The sequence below is a fragment of the Corvus brachyrhynchos genome, unplaced genomic scaffold, assembly GCF_000691975.1.
Source record: "Corvus brachyrhynchos isolate BGI_N302 unplaced genomic scaffold, ASM69197v1 scaffold34, whole genome shotgun sequence".
Taxonomy (NCBI): domain Eukaryota; kingdom Metazoa; phylum Chordata; class Aves; order Passeriformes; family Corvidae; genus Corvus; species Corvus brachyrhynchos.
In genome coordinates, this window is record NW_008238126.1 from 982758 (window position 1) to 997293 (window position 14536).

Here is a 14536-nt window from a genome sequence, read left to right on the forward strand (position 1 = left end):
TGTTTATACTTCCCTGCTGTGGCAAAGCTTTTACTTCACTTGCTGTAGCAGTGCTGATGATGTTGTTGCAGCTTATTTGGGAGGGTATCCACAAAGCTGCATCCCTCTGGCTGCCAGATGCTCATCTGCACAATGCTCAGGCTCAAAATAGTTTCCTGCTGCCTTCTTTGGCTCACAAGTAGTTCTCTGTTATGATCCATGGCTGAATCATGGAATCATTTAGGTTGGAAAAGACCCTTAAGATTTGGATGCAGCAAAGATGGGTACTGTTGGTTGTTTGAATAGTCTGACATGGGGTTTGGTTTCTTCCCAGCCCTTCACAGCCTTTGTCATCTACCTTACCACACCCCCACATCTTACTAGCCAAGTTGAACTGCTCAGACTCAGCCATAAAGTACCACCTATCTGGTGGTTTTCAGTGCAGAATTGTCCCTGGGAGCATGTCCTGTTGGCCTTTCATGTTTTAAAAAATTTGTGTGCAGTGATACGGGGCCACAAAAAGCCCTGATGGATAACTGGTTGTTAGTCTGAGTTTTCCCAGCTAATTTAGTTCCTTCAGCAACATGAAGAAAAATGCTTTGAAGGAATGTACTCCAAACAACCAGTGTCCCTTGTTGGCTTTCTTCAGTGCTGGAGAGACATTTATTACCCTTTCCTAGAACAAAATATGGTGTTAAATAAAAAAGCAGTAGTTGAAATGGTCATAAAATGTATTGGGGCATACTGTGGATTTAATTGATTTCAAAGCTTAGATTTAGGAAAAATTTATAGTCAGGGACTTTATTTTTCCAAAAGCTTGGCTTAGTTATTTAATATTGATTTTAGGATTATGATAAAATACATTTCTATTGATTTCTGTGAGGAAAAGTTCATCACTGCAAGAATGTCTGGTTCTATCTACTGGGTGGATGAAGATGTGCACAGATCCTTCTGGCTCAGGTCTTTGCACACTGCAGTTGAGTTGGGAGGGTGAAGCAGAATCACAGCCTCCCATGTCCCAAGACAAAGAAAAATAACCCAGAAAAAAAAAAAAAAGCAGAGACCATTCTGGTGTGCTGTGGATTTTGTTAATAAACTGTGGTTGATTGGTCTCCCTTGTAGCAGAACAGAGTTATAAACTTTGCATATCTTTGCTTCAGCCAACTTGCCAATCTGTTTAGCAATTCTACCTTAAAATATATTCTGCTACAAGGTTAAGAATAGCCTTATAAGAGAGGTGTCACTTAATTACATTCCTCTGGGCTAGACTGTAATACTTTGAGTCGTTATTTAATATAAATTGGGACAGTGAGTTTCTGCATTTCCATTTTTTATAATACATTTCACAGAATGTCAATTTCATCTTGATTCATGGTAGGTAACACTCGATTATGGCAATAATTCTGATTTAATCAACAGACTGACAAATGCCACTCAACATGAGTAAAAAAAATAATTTTTATTTCTGGACAAAAATGCATATAAAGTGAGTTAAACAGCGAATACAATTCAACAGTGGCAGGCTAAGCTAAGTTAGGAAGATATTCTGACTTTCAAAGCAAAATATATTGATGCAAAGTCAAGATGACTTAAAAAAGTTGAAATATTCAAAGGATGGAAATGTCCAGATTACGCATTCTAGCAGCTTCATCCCTGCTCTGCACTATATCAAATGGGCATGCAGGCAAAGACAAACTATTAAGTCATTCAGGTCTTGAGCATATTGTGATAGTACATTCTATCTAGTAGGACATTTTTGGTCTATTCATTCCTTAAGGAAAAGATTCTACTAGAACTCACTATAAACCAAGCCAAACTAGCTGATTTATATGAGTCTAGAGGTGCTTTTCTTCACCAGGGGACAAAATAAGTAGAAATACCCATGTTTCTATTTCTAGATGTCTTTACAGAAGGACTGAGTGGTCACTGCTCACATTAAATTCACCTGTTGCCTTTGAGGACTGCAGCCACAGCATTATTTTCTACTGTATTTGTAAGCTGGGAAATAAAATCAAGGTATCACCTTGTGACATGTTGGCTTAGGTGTATGTTTACCACAGCTCTTTTCTGCATGTAATATATTAGGCTTGCTCACAGAAAACACCATTCCCTGTGGTAGGGGAGTTAATGAAACTGTTTCATTAACTTACGAAATACAAGGCTGAGTTTGGGGGATTTTGTTTCCCTGCCTTACAAGCCATACACGGCTGTTTGACAGCAAGAGTGAGTGTTTGTGCAGTATCAGAGCGCTGATCATTAGCATTGGCAGGTTTATGTTTAAAATTACCTCCTGTGCAGTACTTTGAAGCAAATATCACTGTTACTTAAATTGATTTCAAATGTCATAGAAATCTAGTCTGTGACTCTTTAGGATCTGAAGGTTAAACTTTATGCCAATGTCTAGAAATCTTGATAGCAGCAGCATGAGCGTGAGCAGAATGAGTTAAGGCCATCAGGGACTCCTGAGCAAATCATCAAGGAAGGGAGGCTCCAAGGGCACTCAGCACTTGGACAAGAAAAGACTTATAGAAGCAGTATTCTGCCACAGCCCTCTTTCACATAAAAGGCTTATTGGTAATCAAAAAGCAATACTACCCACAGAATTGATGAAACTGTAAAGTTCTCATGGTTTTTACCAGAGAAGCCTGATCCCAAGCCTGTTGTTGTTGTTGAGGAAGGAGTCCCACCACCCTTCACAAGCTCTGGCTGACGCTGCAAATGACTTAAGGACTCCACAACATTAACTGCTGGGAGAAAACATCACTCTGTTAAAGCCTGTCCTTGCAAACCCAGAAAATATCAACCAATTTACAAGTAGCTAATATCAGCATATCCTCCAAAATCCAATTAGTGGCTGTAACCTTGAGTTTTATCCCTGTCCAAAAATACATCTTGCTCCTTTTCACGGTGGGTTTGCACTCTACCCCCTCCCCAACACACATGCTTCAGTGGCTGACTTTTCCCATCCATGCCAAATTGAAGGTTCTTTTCTGTGAGGTAATTTTGTCTGAATCGCCTGTGCACCCACCCATCCCATCCCAATTTTAGTCCATGGCATCTTGTTTTCAAATTAGTTTCTATCTTAAACAGCTTACTGCCTTCAATCTGTTCATTTTAGGATTTCGTTTACCTCCCTGACAATCTCCCATTTTACCTCATTTCTTCCTCAGGCTGCAGAGGCCAGCACAGGCTAATCCCACCTCATAACTTGAAGTCCAAACCTCTAGAGTATTTAAGATTTTCCTCCATAACACCTTTTCAATTTCAAACCTCTGAGCAATTTTACTAGCACCCAGAATAGCACATAATATTTATATTTTTCAAGTTTCAGAACAGAAAAACGACCTTTACTTACTTACGGTGAATAATACCCCTTTTATGGAAGTTTGGGGTGCTTCCTCCACAGATGTGGCTCTGTGACTCCTGTAAAAGCATACACAGGTACCATTTTGTCACTTGTTTCAGTAGACCTTCTTCTTCCCATTGCATTGGGGAAAAAAATCCAGTTCTCAGTACTCCTTCCCTCAATCTCTTCTTTCTCCTGTTTTTCACTTTTTATGTACAAATGTCTACAGCTCTTTCCAGGATACCAACCCCTGCTTTGTCCTTTACAAGCCTAAGAGACAATAAGTGCTGATTGCAAGTAAGATATCTACATGAAAAGAATCATGTGGTCTACTCATTTAGTTCTTTTCTCTTCTTAGGTGAAAAATCAAAGTCCTCTCACACGTAATTCACAATGGATGAAATTCAGTGCTGAGCAGGCCAACGCAAAGGCTGTGCAATGCAGAACTGCCTTTAAAGCGCTGTTTTGAAGGTTTCTGAGAGCTTAGGGAAGTGAAATGTCACCGTGCCAGCCCCTCTGCTCAGGAATGAAATTTCACTCCTTGTGAATTTCAAAGTTTGATTTTTATTCATGTGCTGGTTGTTTGAAAGAGCTTGAAACATGGGTCATACCTATGCATTCCATGGGTGCATTGCCTTATCAGTAGCAAAAATATGCAGAGATACCATTATGCAGGGCTTGTTTCCTCAAAGGACTCAATTATTGATTTACTCATAGATGATTAGCAGAGATAGTGCTTTAAGTTGTAATTGCTGCACTTTTCTGCAGGAGCAAGAGACACAGGTCACTCTCTTATTCCTCTTTCCTGATGGGATGAATCCCAAATCTACTGAGAGTTTTAAAGCTGAATCCTTCTAGAAAGATGTAGAAAGGTAAAGATTCTTGACATTATCCTCATTCCTAAAGTTTTTCAAGCAATTCACTTCCGTGGAATTCTGAGAAGTGACTTAAAAGGGCATTGACTGAAACCCAGAGCTCTGATTCACATAAATGTGTATGGATGGTTTTTCACCAGCTTTTAGCTCAATCACATATTTTGCATGAACAAATAGAAGGCCCTCTGCACAGATGTAGTTGCAGGGATGTTAATGCTTTGCACATTGTTCTTCCCATTCACTCCATGAATGTTTTATTGTTAAGATTACAACTGCATGAATCTTTCAGGAATCATAGCTAAGCTCGCAAATTTCTCTTTCAGACAAATAAATTCATGTTCTAGGAGCAGGACTGAAAGAAAAAGATCCCAACAGTGTAAGGCAGGATTGGGACTGAGCACACAGGACAGCAGTGACAGCAGACAGCCCTGAAGCTGACTCTCACAAGCCCCAGGGGAAGGAGGGAGGTCAAGGGAGATCAGCAGCCTAAGGATTTCCTTATTCTTTGCTTATAAATGTGTGGAGGATAGGGATTGTTCCTCAGGATAACGTAGCAGGATAAAATCTAAATGGGAACAACTTTAGAGCTTTCCTGCTCCCAACTCCCTTATCAATGTTTGCTAACACCTCACATCCATAAAACTGAGCTGCAAGGAGCACTGCACAGTTTACATCATTATTATCTGTTAAGACAGCTTTCATAAATCAAAGTGGACTTTAAAATTGCCTACATCCATTTAAAATTTTGCAAGGCCTTCCACAGAGAACAACAGTAAATATTTTTTCTGCAGCATACCCAAAGAGGGATTTTTGCATTGGGCTGTGGGTGGGAGGTTTTTCCTCAGCCTTTTTCCACCTTCTTCAGGTCAAGAGCTGCTCCCAGACAGCCATTTTGCAATGAGCTCTCCTTTATTCATGAGCCTGAGATAGTTCATTGGCATGGAGCAGGTCTGCCCCTCCCTGTGAGACTCAGCTGTCCTCAGAGGCTTTGTGGCTGATCCCCCTGGCACATGCTGGGCTCTGGATTCCACCTCTCCTGAGGCTCTGAGGCAGAGTTGTCTCAACCCTGCTCATGCAATGAATGCTTGGCCACATTTCTTGGGCAGGACAAATGCTGGAGTCTGAGATAATCTTTGCTTTTATTGCCCCGCACTTCTCAACCCCAATGTGAATGACTCACTCATAGAGAGAGTCTTTCAAACAGATTTTGTGGGGCTTTCTGGCAACAGCATATATGTATTTATGGAATAAGATGCTTCCTTTGGCTTAAGCACACACTGTGAAGCAAAGTTATCCCTTTGTTGTAATGCTAGGTTTCGTTTAGCAAGGTGCAGCTTCCCCTGAGAGCTCAGCGGAGCTGCTTAGGGCAGTGCGACCTTTTTTGCCCTCCCATAGTCCTTTGGACAGCTCCGTGGTTTTGCTCCAGTAGCTACCAGCTTTACAACACAGTGATGGCAAAGGAGGCGAGAAGGGTCTCTCCATAAGGGTTTAAGAGGACTTTTTAATAGTTACATCTTGTCCTGGCCACCCTCAGAGGCAGAGAGACCTCGTGATCTGGGCACAGGGGGGTTTTGTCAGGGGCTCAGGGGCAGTGCGTGGGCAGAGTTGGGGTACAGGAACCAGTACGTAGGAACCGAGGGAGTGGCCAGGGCTAGGGCAAGGAACAGAGGGGGAACGATGTGGGATAGGAAAAGCAATGGGTAAACAGATCTCTGCATCCCTTCTCTTAGCCTTGTGGCAGATGACTTGGTAACTCCTCCACCCATTGCTCCACCAGCCAGGTAGGTGCTTTGTGCTGGAGTTAACACTGCCTTTGGTTATTCAGTCCAGTGCCTTCTCCCTTTAGCCACTGGCTGTTTTAAATCTTGCTGCATCATGAGAGCACCAAGCACTACAATTTCCGAAACAGTGGAGCTAGTTTATACACACAACATCCCTTCATCCATAGTATCAAATGTATTGTTTCCTTCAAGAAAAAAATAAAAGCAATACACCAATGGTGCAATGGAAGACCAGAGTTCAGCAAATTTGAACCTTGCAACAATATGGATTATTAGTGCCTGGGAAACTCAGTTTGGAAATTTGTTTCCAATCAAAACCTCACACTGCTTTGATCAAACCTTGTTGTCCCATTGGCAACCAGCAGACTCCTGGCCCATACTGTGGGTTCATTTCCTGGGATGCATCAGGTCTTTGTTAGTAGCTGCAGGTAAAACCTTTGAGTAAAATCCCTCGTATAAAGCTAGAACTTGATCAAAACTTCTTGAAAAACCAACAAAGATTGATTTTAGACTTCGATTGGTGTTGGGTCAATTTATCACTATTCTTAGTGCTCACTTTATAGCAATATTATATTTTTAAAAGCACCTAGTGTGCTTTACCTAGGTTAAATATGTATTATTTTTGCAACATTGCAACATTTTGGAGGGTTTGATACTTTTAGACACTGTTGGGAACAACCAGAAGAATACTGAAAATATTTGTTTGTTTGCTGTATTGATTTCTGCAATAAACAAGTCAGAAAAAGCTGATGAAGGAATTCATATATGTTATGTATGAGTTATAGACACTTCCAACATTTTTCTTTCTAACTCACACCTCAATAACATTACAGAAAATGTATTGTGTCAGTTTCATTAGTCTTTGCCTTCTCCTTCCAGAAATATGACGGAGGTATTGATTTTACCAAATTAAAATATAATCCAAAACTTTGGCTCTATGAATTTATCAATATTTTTTTTTTTTTAGTGCACTGGTTTTCTAACTACCATCAATTTTGTCCCCTGACCTGCACTTCAAACACAAGTATATCAAAATGATCTATTGGTTTCTCATGTAAGTGGTTGTTTAGAGACATGTTATTGTCTCTGGAGTCTGTAGTTTGGTTAACTCTGATTAGGCTGGCTGGACCTTAGCTCCATAAGTCTGATGCCTGCTGCTAAGAAGGGAGTTGTTCATTTTCTGGCAGTAAATAATGAAATGAAACAAATACAATCTGTAATAGAATCAAATGTGAGCACAATGAGTCCACAATTCAATTTGGGTTTAATATAGCTGCTTAATTGTGTTAAGGGGTGCCCTCATGAGAAAGATGCTTTAGCAGACCAGAGCAGGACTCGAAATGTGAGGGGAGGCTGTTAAAAATGAGTTTGTGGTGCAGGAGCAGATGAGGGGGGTCAGTAAGGGGTGAGAGGGCTCAATACGCTTTTGCACCACAGACCCGAGTGTGATGGACAGAGTGGAGGTTGCTGAAGTGATTTGGTGGAGAACATGGAAAATGTAGCAATTCCCAGTGCAGGGGAATGCTTTATGTTTTCTCTCAATTCTGAAAGTTGTCTGAGAGATCCAAGGTGCCAGGAGAGGTATTGCAGCTACCTGGGTACAATTCACATTTTTTGTGTTGTTGCTGTGATGAAAGTGTTTACAAGAAGTAAAGGAAGCTTCACCTGTGGTAGAAACAAGAAGAGAGTAATGCTAGAAATGAATTGTCACTATACAGAAGTAGAAGCAGCCATTAATTTTTGTGGAGCCATTGTTTCATCTGGGAATAATTAAGTCTTGCAAGAGACAGCAAGAAACCTATGCAGTTATATAATAAATTCTGTTTTTCAAGATAGAGTCCTTAAAGTCATATTTTTCCTGCAGGAAATGCACTTTTTTTTTTTTTACAGGCATAGAACATCTTCCACCGGAATTCACTGTGGGGAACAGGTGGCGTCTTATCACTCCAGGAGGATAAGGACATACTGTGCCCATAAAACAGACCATGGAGCTAGCTTGGAGGAAATTATCTTGGTTATTAGCATCAGGATGTGGAAAAACACGCATCTCTACTTCAGAGGCTGGCACTGCAAAAAAACTAGGTCACTAAAATCAGCCCCTTGCTGTATCATACCTTAGTTATCCTACAAAGCCATTGTTCTTTCCTGTCTCTCTTCAGATTAACTCCTCATACAAGAGACATCAGCCAAGAAATATTTGCCACCAAGTGCTGGACATGCAGGTTTCTTTGTGCTCTTCAACACTTGATGTATTCCCCACTTCCCCTGTTTTGAAACAACCTCTCCTGAATCATCCAGCTAGTCACATTCTTGAAAGTTTCAGTAAACTTTATTTGCAGTAAAAGCACTGGCAGAACAGTCCTTGTCCAGTTTATTTGTATCCAATTTGCTGGGACAGTGGTTTCCAATCCTTAGCTTTGTTTTTTTTACTGAACTCTAAAACATTCCCCAGACATGTCCAGGCTCCTTCATCGTATTCATAAATCCATCAACAATATGCTGGGTTTTATTTCTTTTCTGTGGTCCTCTTGAAAGTAGTCTTTATGTGTCCAGAGTTCCTATGGATCATGCACTGAAAACAACTGAACTCTACTGATTTCTAGATCTGGCTTCCTTGAAGGAGCAGTGCTCATATGGTGTGGTTATAAGGTAAAGTTGTGAGGTAGAAGTTCATTCCCTGCTCCTTAATGTCCAAAATGGGGAAAGCTGTCTCCTCTCCATGTGAGGAGTCATGAGCAGAGCATTGGTTACTGCATAGGTTTGGCCCAGGAACAGATTGTGGCCCTCTGTACCTGTGCACACCCTCTGAACTGACTCAACTGGCTTATGGTTGGATCCTAAGTGTTCCAAACACAATTCTTCAATGTGGTGCAACAGCAATCATGATAAAATTGATCTTTTTGCTCAATGGGCCTTCTGTTTTGAGCAGATTGTCTGGCCATGGATAGAGTTAGGTTCCTGCCTTGGATACTGGCACTGGGGACCTCCAAAGGTCTTTGACTTTGACACTCAAATTAGATGCCTGTGGGAATACTTGTCAACTTCCACTGCGTGTCGGGCAAACTCTCCACATTAGGCCAGATCTGCATTTGCACCACCCTTAGTTTTCCCTCAAAATAAAACATCTTTATTTTGATTTTGGTGGGTGATGATGACATATATCTAGAGTGGAAGATGACAAAACTGGTCCTCAGAATCAGGAGTGGGTTACCAGGAAAGTCACACAACAGTTTTTCCTCAGTTATGCACTGAGCAGTCTGAAGGGGAAGCCACTGAGGGAGCATTAACATCAAACCTCAATAAGCCACTTCTGCAAACCCATTTTTCAGAGCAAATTCACTTGTCAACACCACTTCATTTTAAATTCAGTGTTGGTGAGGAGGTATGGATGGAAGGAACTGCATCCTTCAGCCTGGAGAGGTCATGGTAGAGCTGCATTTTGGGACCCTGTGTACTCAGATGGTCTGATCCTTAACCAAGTTAAGAGTTCAACAAAATTACCACTTGATATTATCATTGCATTGAGGCACTTGAATGGCACCATAAATACATATTGCTTTCGAGACTACAGATAGACATATTCTCTGCCCTAAAGACCTCAGAATCTGAATAATGAAGTAAAATTATAACCAGCACTTAATCTGTTGAATATCTCCAATTGCACAGCAGACCCTCAGCTACTTTAATAATAGGGTTGAATCACCTAATCTCTTTAGTGCTGAATTAAAAAATTGTAGACATTGAGTGGTAAATACCATTTCCTATCCATATCATATATTTACTGAAATAATTTCTTCATGTACTGCTGGATTAAGAAACAAATTCACTGTCAGACATCCAAGTACAGCTTTCTTGTTTGTTATTGTTAATGAAGTACGACTGTTGGGAAATCTGTGCAAACCATTGGTGCTCTAACCAAAGGAAGATGTTTGTGGTTTTAATGATGTCAGAAAACAGGGAACACCTTCTTCCTGACTCTTCTGTCTTGCTATCCAGGGGAACAAAACACAGTTCATCTCTTCTAAGCAGCAGGTCAGAGTCATCTCCACTACAGAGAACACAAAACCCCTACAAAGAGTATATTCCTCTGGGGTGCAAAAGTCAGTTCTGATACCAACTCAGATATTGTATTTAGGAAAGAAAATGTTGTTTCTGAATGATTCCAGATTGCTGGAATTACTAATTGTCTTCCTGTGCACATCCACTAAAAGTGCAATTATATCTTTTAAAGAAGGAAATAATTAGAGTGGAAATGAAAGTGTTATACTTAGCCCACCTTAGAGAAAGAATATCAGACCTTAAGAGGGCACCCTTATGGTTTTCATTGATGTAACAATAAACAAAAGCTGTTGTCCCAGTCTGGACTAGTCATAAAATGCAGGCAACAATTCTGCTGGTGAGCTTTATCAGGTGAATGGAATGTCTTCATGAAACACGATACTGGATAATGCCAGTTTCCTCAACAGTCCTTGATAGTCTAGTGGGAAAATTTCAATATCCTAGTGTTCCCAAAACATATCCTGAAGGACTGGTCTTTTTCACTGCTGTCAAACACTGTTTTCTTAAGATATGCTAATTTGTGATTGTAGTGTGTGATAAATTTGCTGCTTCTCAGGGGCCTGAACAGTAGAAAAGCTTAATGATAAATCTAAGAAAAAGATTAAGCTGGAAATGATGTCAAACTTTTAAAGAGAATACTGGTAAAAACACATAAAGTAATAGGAAAAATGGACAAGAAATGTGATCCCTGTAACTAAGAACTGGAAGTCCTTTTTGCTGATTGGTATCTCTGCCTCAGGAGCCTTGCTAGATTTCAGAGATGGAGGGTGGTTGGAGTTTTGCAGGAATACTCTCTCCCTTTTCTCTGAGGTTTGTTAGGACACATCCCTATGGCACTTTTCCAACTGTTATGGCACAAAGGAGTTATTTTTCCCTAGCCAGCCACATGATATATGAACTATGTAAGTGTCCTTCTACATGTTAGCCAGCTTTTTGTGGTACCCAGATATAAGATTTTTTTTTTAAATAGATCATATTCATTCCTAGTCAGCCTGTTAACCTTGACTGTAGCCCATTCAAAAGTGTTCCTTATTAAATATTGTACAATATTATATATTATATATAGATTATACTTACTTTCTTTTAGATTCGTGGCTGCCAGCAAGCGCAGGCTCTCTCTGGGGACCACATATGGCACAAATTAACAAAGTGATCACTTAGAGCTGCTTCTGGTGATCCAAATCTCCACTGGGATGTGGGAGAAGGCAGGACACCAAGGTATCCTGTTGCTTGCTCAAGCTCCCCAGTCACAACAGACCATCCTGCAATTGATTGCATCTGATTGTCTATTTCTAATTTTAAAATGTCAGAACTTATTCTTCCTTCAGACAGAAGCAGAAATATAAATCAAGACTTCCTTTTATTTCACAAAAGAGAATTATTCCTTTCTTAGCAGCCCTGTTCCTGACTTAGGCTTGAATTCACCTCACTTCACTTTATGACATTTCTCTGAGCCTACTGATTCATACAGGGGATCTGGGGACACACTGAGCTGAAGGGAGACACCTCTGCCAGATGCACAAAGTTAAGAAGGAGAGGGGGAATCCAAGCTCCTCTAATTTGGAGCTGCCAAGAACAAGCACTGTGTAATCCAACTTCCTACACGGCTAGGATCCAGCTCATCCTGGGTCCCTGTGGCAGTAGCACAGAAATACTAGTGATGAACCTGTTGCCTCCACTTCACCTCTGCAGCTTCTGCCATGGAAAACACACGGATTCCTGAAAAGGCCTTTATGATAACAGCTCCAACTGGCACGACCAAAACCACCAGTCTCTGTTTAAATGGAAGTGGAGATGAGAGGAAGAAGAAAGCAAAACAAATGCTTGTTCATGTGATTAGGACATTACAGCAGTGTGTAAGGGAGCATCTGTGGGCAGCTTCACTACTCCATCCCCCTCTGATCTGAAAAGTAGGGAGGCTTTGTAAACATGTCACAGAAGTGGCCAAATAGTTGCAATCCCACCCAGAGGAAAGCACGAGAGTACAGCTTTTTGCCAATGCTGGAAGCTTGCCAAGCTCTGTGGTATTTAAGCAGTCATGACTTTGTCTTCATCTGCACAGATTAAATATGGATGTGTGTATTAATTATGCAAATGTGAAACTGCAGATCTCAATCAAGCAGAGCCAAGGATACACTATCCTTTGCAAGTGTTGATTGATGCCATACACACAAGAGAAACAGAGACCATTCAGCTCATTGTTACATATATTGTGGAGAGGGGAGAGAAGGAAGAAGGGAAATTTGGAAGTAAACAGTGTTTTGTAATGAGAGTGAAACCATAAGTGCCATAACTTTCTGTAATACCTAATAGTCTCTACCCAGCAAAGCAGAATGCTTACTTAGCAGAAGACAGCTTTAGAAGATGGTGAAAACATATATTTAAAGTGAAATGAACATTATCAGCTTTAGTAAAGACACTTGTAATACAAGTTTTAGTCAAGGGTGGAGGCTGGGCTTTGGTGTAACATGGTAGAAGCACCTGATTTTTCTGTAACTTCATGTAAATCATGAACAAGGATATGGGAATCAGTGCTACAATGTCAGTGTAAGCTTGATATTCTGGGACAGAGGATGGACAAACTTTCCAGGTTTGGCTTTGTGATGGTAGCATCAGATTTTGATGTGCTTGTCTACATGCTTAGTTCTAAGCAAAAGAGTATGATGTGGGCTTTCAAGGAAGGTGAATTGGATTGTGCATGTGAAGTTTCCAAATTCCTGTCAATGCACACAAAAGATTGGTATGTTTTTAGAGAAATCTCACCCTGCAGACAAAAACTTGTACCCATCTCCACTCAGAAGAGCAAACCCCAGCAATTCCATGTTTCATGAACACTGTTCTGCCCCATACCTAATTGCAGTCTTCCAGTACCTGCAGAGAGCCTACCAGAAAGCTGGAGAAAGTCTATCTAAAAGGGCCTGAAGTGACAGGACAAGTAGGAGTGGTTTTAAGATGGGGAGTAGGTTTAGATTAAGTATTAGGAAAAAAATTTTCCTGTGAGGATGGTGAAGCACTGGCACAGGTTGCCCAGGAAGTTGTGTATGCCCCATCCCTGGAAGAGTGCAAGGCCAGGTTGGATGGGATTTTCTGGTGATATGAATGCAAGAGGGAATTTTAGGTGAGATAATTTTAATGCATATTCTGAATTGATGAGTTAGGCAGGAGAGTGACCTGCAGGTTTAGGATCAGCATCCAGCCCTCTCTCTGCTGCTCTTGTGCTGCTGCTTTCCATCCAGTGGATTCAGGTCTGGAATACAGGGCTGCTCTGCCCCCACTGATGACTATGGGAGCTGGTAGGGGATGCTCTGGCACGCTACACATGGCTGTACAGTTGCTCTGTGTGCAATGAGAGGTGTCAGAAATCCCTGGAATATCTAAGTAGACTGTTAGCACATAAATGCCTCTTTGATAATCACAGATCTTGGACATGCAGAAGGCTGCCTTTCTACACATATTCCCTTTTTCATGTCTATCTTAGCTGGCTTTGAAACTGCCTTTCAACACACATTCCCTTTTTCATTTCCATCTTAGCTGACTTTATATCCCAGAGCTGAAATTCTATGGATAGACACAAGCCATTCCAGGAAAGAGGTTTTCCTATGGAACTGGCTTGGGAATTGAAAGCCAGCACACACTTTTAAAGGTCTTCTCTCCTGAGAACCTGTGAGCTTTCTCAGTTTCAATTTTCAAAAGCTTTTCCAGGCCATATGTGGGAGTAGAGCTGGAAAGAGTCAGCACTGCCTCGAGAAAGAGCCCATGGCAACTTGATGATCTTTAGGATCCCTTCCAACCCAAACCATTCCCTGATTCTATGATTCTTAATGCTCCCTTTAAGTACATTGTCCACCTATCTGAAAAAGTCTACGCTGTGAATCTTGGTATTCGTGTTCTTGAAATGAACTTTCTGTTGGTTTAAATCTATCCTATGTGTTATTTACAGAGGTTTCACTTTCTTAACTTTCTCACTACTAAAACCTGTCCTCTACACCAGGAGCTCCAACCTTCCAGCAATTTGGTATCACTATCAGAGCCTGCAGTGGCAGGTCCCACATACATTTGTTCCTAGAAGGAGGCTTTGGGTGCTCAAGTCTTGAGCTGCATGTTTCTAGAATCTTTGCCAGGTATTATATTTCTGCCTTCATTCTGGTAGGTTGTGTATTTGTGCAATTAATTCCCTTTTACTTCACCTATTCATTCATATTTTTATAACTGAAAATTGGCTGGTCTTCCATTTGGCTAAAATGGAAATTAAATTCTGAGAAGTAGATAAAGTGACGTAGAGATTGCATGAATTACTATTAAACACCTAGAGGTTTAGTGTGACCATTTAAAAGTGTTTCTAAACCTGAATAAATTCTCTTTAAAATAATTTAAACTTGGCAATGAAGTTTAAGTCATAGGGAAAGTTAGCCTTTCTAGATTTGTTAGATATAGACAACAGATTATCATATAAATCTATATTCACATGCTTTTTAAATTCACCTCCTGCTCGCTTG